This window comes from Hemitrygon akajei, unplaced genomic scaffold (genome assembly GCF_048418815.1).
Source record: "Hemitrygon akajei unplaced genomic scaffold, sHemAka1.3 Scf000121, whole genome shotgun sequence".
NCBI classification, from domain to species: Eukaryota; Metazoa; Chordata; class Chondrichthyes; order Myliobatiformes; family Dasyatidae; genus Hemitrygon; species Hemitrygon akajei.
In genome coordinates this window covers 307,520-315,017 of record NW_027332007.1, presented here as the reverse complement: position 1 = coordinate 315,017, position 7,498 = coordinate 307,520, and positions in this window count along the sequence as shown.

Genomic DNA, 7,498 nt, shown 5'->3' with positions numbered 1-7,498 from the left:
TCCCACTGTTTGCCTGCCAGTGAGCCTCGCGCCTTCCAATTTACTCCCACCGTCTGCACCACTCCAATTCAGTCCTGTCGTCCGATCTCCCAGTGGGATCTGGCCCTTCCCAATCACTCCCACTATCTGCCTCCCAGTGGGACTCCATTCAGTTTATTTCCAACGGGAATGGGATTATGGAAATTGGCGAGGACGCCTGAATTCAGTATTTGACCGAACTGGGAGCGGAGTTTACAAAATTTGACGTTTATTAGTTACACAAAAAGTCGAGGGTGGTGTGGATGTTGACGGCTTTGTTACACTGACGATGCTCATCTCCTGGCGGAGACGGCGGATAGGATCGGACGGAAGGACCTTCGGCACGTCTTCCTGAAGATGGCGGGGGGTTGGGGGTGCATGTGAGAGAGGTTTATGGTTTCCGTGTCCACACGCCGGGTGATTCATCGCGCCCGGTTCCCGGTGTCCACATAGCACACAGGAAGTTATACTTGGCACGGTTCCCGCTCTTCATATCGTGGCTGGTAATTTTGCCAGGCACGGTTCCCGATCTCTGTCTCCACACCGAGAGTTTTACCGCGCACGGTGTCGGGTCTCTGTATTGACACCGGGAATATTACCGCACACGTTTCCTGATGTCTGTACCCTCCTCTCTCCACGACACTCGGAGTGATGACGCACAGGATCCGGAGATGAGGATGTCGGATCGGTCTCTATTGTTTGCGATAAATTTATTATTTGTGATAAACAGTCTGCGCAATCGAGTGGAGGGTGGTCGAGAGTGTCTGTCCTGCGAGGGGCTCCTGATTGAAAATGGTGAATAGGGAGGGAGCGACAGAAGGATTTAGAATGGTCACTAGGGAGGGAGTGAAAGGTTGACTGAAAATGGTCTCCGGGGAGAAAGCGATGGGCTGAGTGACAATGGGAGCCAGGGAGGGGGCGATGGGCGGAATTAAGATGGCCGCGGTCACCTTGTTTCTCATGGCCGGCGGGGAGGTAGTGATACACTGACAAGAGAGTGGGAGTGACAGGCGGAGTTAAAATGACCGACAGGGTGGGGATTGTGCACTGACTGAAAATTATCGCTGGGGTGATACCAGGAGGAGGCACCGGGAGTTATGTGCTGATTAAAAATAGGTTTCTGGATTAACGCCAGAATGTAAAACTATCACCGGGGGAGATTGACGCGCACATTGAAAATGGTCACCAGGGAGGAAGGGAGGGCTGCACTGAGAGAAAATGGACGCCAGAAGGTGACAGGTCAGAGAGAGTGGCGGCCCGACCTGTAATAGTCCCTGACTCCTAGCCCTAGATTCCTTTGCTACAATGGCCGACAGGGAGAGAGTGATGGACAGAATTCAAATGGCCAACATTGCTTAATTTACAACTGTAATGATGAAATCAATAAACCGCTGTAACTTCCTGTCCTGGTGCCGGACTCGAGTTTTATTTGAGGTTTCTGCTGCCCCCCGCACCCTGTGCACTGCAACAGTGGGTCGGAGCTCCTCACACTGACACAGTAGCGTCTCAGCTCCAGGCTGAGGGAGGTCGGACAGGCAGAGTCTGGGTGCCCAGGATCTCATCTCCACCCAGCCCCCTTCCTGGATAACTGTCCCCCTCTCACCCCCCGCAGACAGTTACTTCGACTAAAATATCAGACGTAAGTCCACTGAGGTTCCTAGTATGTGAGGGATGGTGGATGGAAAACCGGCGTTAGCACGGGGTGCAGCCGCCCCACAGCATCCAATCACACACTCCCGGGGTAAGACACAGAGTGAATCTCCCTCCGCACCGTCCCATCAGACACTCCCGTGGTCAGACACAGAGTGGAGCTCCCTCTACACCGTCCCATCACACACTCCCGGGGTCAGACACAGAGTGGAGCTCCCTCCACACCGTCCCATCACACACTCCCGGGGTCAGGCACAGAGTGAATCTCCCTCCGCATCGTCCGTTCACACACTCCCGGGGTCAGACACAGAGTGAAACTCCCTCCACACCGTCCCATCACACACTCCCGGGGTCAAACACAGAGTGGAGCTCCCTCCACACCGTCCCATCACTCTCTCCCGGGGTCAGACACAGAGTGAATCTCCCTCCACACCGTCCCATCACACACTCCCGGGGTCAAACACAGAGTGGAGCTCCCTCCACACCGTCCCATCACACTCTCCCGGGGTCAGACACAGAGTGGAGCTCCCTCCACACCGTCCCATCACACTCTCCCGGGGTCAGACACAGAGTGGAGCTCCCTCCACACCGTCCCATCACACTCTCCCGGGGTCAGACACAGAGTGGAGCTCCCTCCACACCGTCCCATCACACTCTCCCGGGTATCAGACACAGAGTGGAGCTCCCTCCACACCGTCCCATCACACACTCCCGGGGTCAGGCACAGAGTGAATCTCCCTCCGCATCGTCCGTTCACACACTCCCGGGGTCAGACACAGAGTGGAGCTCCCTGCAAACTGTCCCATCACACACTCCCGGGGTCAGGCACAGAGTGAATATCCCTCCGCATCGTCCCATCACACACTCCCGGGGTCAAACACAGAGTGGAGCTCCCTCCACACCGTCCCATCACACTCTCCCGGGATCAGACACAGAGTGGAGCTCCCTCCACACCGTCCTCTCACACACTCCGGGGGTCAGACACGGAGTGAATCTCCCTCGGCACTGTCCTCTCACACACTCCCGGGGTCAGACACAGAGTGAATCTGCCTCCACACTGTCCTCTCACGCACTCCCGGGGTCAGACACAGAGTGAATCTGCCTCCACACTGTCCTCTCACGCACTCCCGGGGTCAGACACGGGGAAAAAAAACGTCTCTGTAGTGTATCAACTGAGTGGAGACTCACACTGTGTTCACCTTGGAACCGACAACCACACACACACACACACACAATGAATATATGTCGAAGTGGTCACAGAGACGGGGAGAGATGCAGTTTGCACAGACCAGGAGAGGGTGGGAGCGGGCACAAACAGGCAGCGGAGTACAGACGGGAATCATAACCATAGCAGTTAACAATGACATTTGAATTGTAGGATCGAGAAGTAGCCCAGGATGAAATCGAATTTGGGGAAAATTTTTCAAAGCGGGACTCCACCCCTTCCCGTCCTCTCTCACGGTCCGCATTTCTCAAAGGACGCCGTCCCTTCCCGTCCACTCACACGGACCGCGATCCCAATTAAATGCCAATCTTTCCCATTCATTCCCACCATCGGCACTCCCAATGACACAACCCCTTCCCATTCACTCCACCCATCCGCATTCCTAACGAGACGCACCCCTACCCATTCGCTTGTATTGTCCAAACTTCCATTGGGCCCAACCCCTTCCCCTTCACTCCCACTGGGCCCCGTCCCTTCCCATTTACCGGCACCGTCTGCATCGCTTCTCATTTACTCCTGTCGTCCGGAGTATCCCAGTGGGATCTGGGCCTTCCCATTCACTCCCACCATCGGCCTCCCAATAGGATTCCATTCAGTTTATTTCCAACGGGAATGTGATCCTGTTAGTTAGCGGGACGCCTGAATTCTGTACTTGACAGAACTCGGAGCGGGGTTTATGGAATTTGACGAGAACGCCGATGGTTTATCAGTTACACGGACAGTCGAGGGTGGTGTGGATGTTGACGGCTTTGTTACACTGACGATGCTCATCTCCTGGCGGAGACGGTGGATACGATCGGACGGAAGGACCTACGGCACGCCTTCCTGAAGATGGCGGGGGTGGGGTACGTGTGAGAGAGGTTTACCGTTTCCGTATCGCCACGCCGGGAGATTCATTGCGCCCGGTTCCCTGTGTCCACATAACAGACCGGAAGTTATACAGGACACGGTTTCCGGTCTCCATGTCCCAAACAGGGATTTTTGCCAGGTACGGTTCCCGATCTCTGTCTCCACACCGAGAGTTTTACCGCGCACGGTGTCGGGTCTCTGTATCGACACCGGGAATATTACCGCACACGTTTCCTGGTGTCTGTACCCTCCTCTCTCCACGACACTCGGAGTGATAACGCACAGGGTCCGGAGATGAGGATGTCGGATCGGTCTCTATTGTTTGCGATATATTTATTATTTGTGATAAACAGTCTGCGCCATCGAGTGGAGGGTGGTCGAGAGTGTCTGTCCTGCGAGGGGCTCCTGATTGAAAATGGTGAATAGGGAGGGAACGACAGAAGGATTTAGAATGGTCACTAGGGAGGGAGTGAACGGTTGATTGAAAATGGTCTCCGGGGAGAAAGTGATGGGCTGAGTGACAATGGGCGCCAGGGAGGTGGCGATGGGCGGAATTAAGATGGCCGCGGTCACCTTGTTTCTCATGGCCGGCAGCGAGGGAGTGATACACTGACAAGAGAGTGGGAGTGACAGGCAGAGTTAAAATGACCGACGGCATGGGGATTGTGCACTGACTGAAAATTATCACGGGGTGGGGCGGAATTATGTGCTGATTAAAAATAGGATTCTGGATTAAAACCAGAATATAAAATTAATACCAGGGATAGATTGACAAGCAAATATAACATTGTCAATAGGGAGGGGGTGACGCACGCTTTGAAAATGGTTTCCAGGGAGGGAGGAAGGGATACACTGAGAGAAAATGGACGTCCGGAGGTGACAATTCAGAGGGAGAGGCGGCCCGACCTGAAATAGTCCCTGATTCCTTTGTTACAATTGCCGACAGGCACAGAGTGATGGACAGACAACAGGGAGGGAGAGACGCACCGGGTAAAATGGCCGAAATGGAGTCAGTGGCACATTGAGAAGAGAGAGGGGGTAATGGGTCGATATAAAATGATCTATTGCCTGACAGAAAATGGCCGCTGCTTCGCTGAAACTTCCTGACGGGGCAGTTTCGGGTTGTGACATCTTTCTCTGTGACACGGACGTGGCAGGAAAACGAACCCAAGTGCAGGACTCCGACGCGGAGGCAGGATCAGGAGGAAGATCTCCGTAGCGAGTGTAGAATCGGGACCAGCCTGAGGCAGGACCTGGGAGACTTGGTTTACGGAGAGATACGGGGTTGAAGACTGGGAGCAAGGTTCTCTCTCTGAGTCGACCAACAATCTGGCAAGGACGAACCGGAGCTGTCGGGGTCTTATCCTCTGGTGAGTAATGGAAATCAGGTGCTGGTGAATTGAGAACAATTGGAAAAGATTGGGAATCAAGTGTGGGGATTAAGGACCAATTAGGCAGGAAAGGGAAAATGTGGGAAAAGCAAGCCAGGACCATGACATTCTCTTCATACGGCTTTAGACCACCTGGACAATACAAACACCTATGCAGGATGCAGTTTGGTGACAGTAGCTCACAGTTCACACCATCATTCCGCAATCCTGATTAAGAAGTTACAGAACCTGGTCCTCTGTACCTCCGTCTGCAATTGGGTCCTCGACTTCCTAATTGGAAGACGAAAATCCGTACGGATTGGTGAAAATATCTCCTCCACGCTGACGATCAACTTTGGTGCACCTCAGGGCTGTGTGCTTAGCCCACTGCTCTACTCTCTGTACACCGATGACTGTGTGGTTAGACATGGCTCATATACCATCTATAAATTTACTGATGATACAACCATTGTTGGTCGAATATGAGACGGAGACGAGAGGGCCACAGGAACGAGATACACCAACTAGTGGAGTGGTGTCTCAGCAACAACCTGACACTCAACGTCAGTGAGACGAAAGAGCTGATTGTGGACTTCAGGAACGGCGAGACAAAGGATCAGATGCCGATCCTCACAGAGGGATCAGAAGTGGAGAGAGGAGCAGTTTCAAGTTCCTGGGTGTCTGTTTATCTGAGGACCTAACCTGGTCCCAACACATCGATGCAGCTATAAAGACGGCCAGTCAGCGACTACACTTCATTTTTTAGTTTGAAGAGATTTGGTATGTGAACAAAATAAACTCCAAAACTTCTATAGACGGGAGAGCATTCTGACAGGCTGGGTCACTATCTGGTATGGAGGGTTGTTGGGGGGGGGGGGGGGGTAGGTGCGGTGCTACTGCACAGGGCCGAAAGAAGCTGCAGAGGGTCGTAAATTTAGGCAGCTCCATCTTGGATACTAGCCTGTAAAGTTCCCAGGACGTCATCTTGGAGCGGTGTCAGCGTCCATTATTCAGGACCCCGATCACCCAGGGCATACCCCTTTCTCATTGCTACCATCAGGGGGGAGGTACAGGAGCCTGACGGCACACACTCAGCGATTCAGGAACAGGTTCTTCCCCTCTGCCATCCGATTCCTAAATGTACATTGAACCCGCGCTTACTATCTCACATTTTTATCATATATTATTTCTGTTTTGCACGATTTTTAAAATTCACTATACACCCGATGTATTTATTTTACTTATTTATCTACTTTTTCTATGTTAAGTATTGCATTGACCTGCTGCTGCTCAGTTAACAAATATCACGGCACATGCCGGTGATATTAAACGTGATTTTGATCTTGAGAATATCTGTTTGCATTCGGTACTGCAACGCTCCGGAGAGAGCGAAGGGCCTGTCAAGGCACCGATGAACTCACGGTTCTTCACTGGAACCAAGAAAGAGGTCGTTTTGTGCCACTAGACACGGACTACTGAGGTCAAAAGAGTGGAGCTGTCCCAATGCCAAAGGTTTTGTAATTCAGAAACTCTCCCCCACATGTTTCATGAACAATTCTACTGTATTATGATGATGTGAAAATTGGCCATGAAAGACGTGAAAGCAGAGAATAATAATCTCCTCTCTCTCTCTATCTGTCTGTCTCTCTCTCTGTGACTGTCTCTCTCTCACTCTCCCCTCTCTCCCCTCCCTCTCTCTGTCAGTCTCTCTCTCTGACTGTCTCTTTCTCACTCTCCCCTCTCTCCTTCTCTCCCTCTGTCAGTCTCTCTCTGTCTCTCTCCCTGACTGTCTCTTTCTGTCTCTCCCCCCTCTCTCCCTCCCTCTGTCAGTCTCTCTCTCTGTGACTGTCTCTCTTTCAGTCTCTCCCCTCCCTCTCTTTGTCTCTCTGTCTCTCTCTCTCTCTCTCTGTCTCTCTCTCTCTCTCTCTCTCTCTCTCTCTCTCTCTCTCTCTCTCTCTCTCTCTCTCTCCCCTCTCCTTCTCTCCCTCCCTCCAGTCTCTCTCTGTCTCTCACTCTCCCCTCTCTCCTTCTCTCCCTCCCTCCTTCAGTCTCTCTCAGTCTCTCTCTCAGTCTCTCCCCTCTCTCCTCTCCCTCTCTCTGACAGTCTCTCTCTCCTCTCCCGTCTCTCTCGCTTCTCTCCCTCTCTCGCTCTCACTGTCTCTCTCCTTAAGCCAAATACTCATACCACCCTGCTTTTCAATCACAATATTCAAAGGTAAGCATATACCGCTTTTCTTTAAAAGAGCTTAAGGATAGAATCTGCACGTTTTATTCTAACATCTTCGAATTTTACTCAGTTTTTTTGCGAAATCTACTGAATATTTTATCAATAAATTATGAACATATAGAACTTCATACATCGATATTATTTGACACCTCCCCACAC